Below are 2,133 nucleotides of genomic sequence, written 5' to 3'. Positions count from 1 at the left end.
CACCCTCTTTTTGAGGATAAACCACAGGTTCTCAGTGGGATTGAGATCTGGGGAGTTTCCTGGCCATGAACCCAAAATTTCAATTTTTTGTTCACCGAGCCACTTATCACTTTTGCCTTGTGACATGGTGCTCCGTCAAACTGGAAAAAGCGTTTGACAGCGAAGTATGACATCCTAAGATGGCGGCTTCGTAACAAGCAAGTTAACTAGCTATCTACCTAGCTAGCTAACTAGCTACTGAAATTCTGGCTCAGGATTAATAGTTATGTCGGTGTTGTGGGGTTTCATAAATTAAATGAATGCTAAGCTTACACTAATAGAGAATAATGCGCAGAATGAAATAGGACTAATGCTTGAATTAATAAAATAATTACTGTATGTCCAGACATGAAACCAGACATAAAAGGAAATGCCCTAGACATGCATATGTGACTACGCAAGAAGATATGTGTACGAGATGGTCAAACAGAGGTGACGGCTGAGATGAAAAAACACAAAAGCAGAAGTGGTGCAAGGCGAGAAAAACTATAAGTCTGTCTGTTGCAAAGTTATGCTTTAGATCTCACTCGCACTGCGTTGTGAAGTGACATCTCCAGAGCTCTGCATTAATAAAAGGCCACAGGGTAACGCACTGGTTCGTCTCTTCTTTCCTGCATCAAAGGACACGACAGTGTTAACAAACTAGCAAAGCTTAATTAGCTACCATGTTTAATTCTTTGGAAAGGTGTCATTTACAGCGATATAGATGGCTCCTTATGTGGTGTTGTGTATCTTAAACGTATTGGTTTGATGGTATAAAAGATTCACTTTTGCTAGCTAATATAGCGTTAACTAGCTCGCTTATAGAACTAGCTAGCAGCAAACGTTCACCATTAACCGAGATCACAAAACTATGTAAAACTAGGAAACACTTTGCTCCATTCGTTGCACACAAGGTTACATTTCAAACAGTAATTTATCATCGATGCTTACTTAATACTTTTGTTTCTCTTATTGATATAACTGGTGTAGAATTTCTGGCAGCCGCGACCCTCATGTTTGTCCAGTGAGAAACAAACTGCGTGGCGATGCTCATCTCTGCACAACTGAATTATTGAAGTACCTGTTTCGCGCTGACATTTTTATCGGGGACACTGCGTGTATATAACCAGATATGACTTCTTTTTCGTCTTCCGTGTCCGTTTTCTTGTTGCTCATGATTTTTCTTCAAGAGAGTGGAAATCTTCCAATTAGCTCGTCTATCTAGCCAGATATCGCTTTGGACAGGTAAACGTCTGCTGGCCCTAAATGATGGTTTTGGCTGAATGTACACGATAAAGCATCAAACTATTGGGTGTGAAAAAAACGATCACTGTTTATGACAAGACATGGGTTGGAGAGAGAGAGACAGAGAGAGAGACGAATTTTGAAACAGTGGGTTTATTACCAGTATTAACAGTATGTGTTCTAGGACATAGGAGGCATCCAATCAATGTGTGTGGTTTCAGTCCTGCAGTGACTCTTGGAGTGGAGAGACAGAGGGAGAACATAGCAATGCAGAGTACAGAGTTGTATATACAAACACAAACATGTGCATACACACTCATGTACACACATATACACATTCACATGCACACACAAACTTACCTGCTGAGCAGAAATAAATGAAAGGTTTAAGATTGGCCAGTAGTTTGACAGCTCACATTCTTTTGATAAGTGGTCTAATTACTGATAATTTGAATGGTTTAGGAACATAGCCAATGTTCAAGGAGGAGTTTATTAAATTTAGTAAAGGTTCAGTTACTTCAGGTAGGATTTCCTTAAGGAAGTGTGAGGGCAGTGACTCTAGTAAGCAAGTGGAGGATTTTGAGCACGAGATCAGAGATGTAGGTTCTGGGTCTTGGATCGGTGTAAAGGATTCTAGAGTCGTTTTGGCTTGGTTGTTCTGATCTCTAAGTAGCTGCACGATGTCATCTTAATACTATTAATGTTATCTCTAATGTGCTTACTTTTCTCATTAAAGACATTCATGAACTCATTACTACTCTGTGATGTTGTAATCTGAGTATTGGTGTGACTTTTATTTCTAAGTAGATGTGCAATTGTACTAAAAAGAAATATAGGATTATTTTGGTTATTTTCTATTAGGGTCGA

Source organism: Electrophorus electricus, chromosome 1 (genome assembly GCF_041902795.1).
Source record: "Electrophorus electricus isolate QZ-2024a chromosome 1, ASM4190279v1, whole genome shotgun sequence".
NCBI lineage: Eukaryota > Metazoa > Chordata > Actinopteri > Gymnotiformes > Gymnotidae > Electrophorus > Electrophorus electricus.
The sequence above is the reverse complement of the archived record's forward strand: the minus strand, read 5'-3'. Positions refer to the sequence as shown.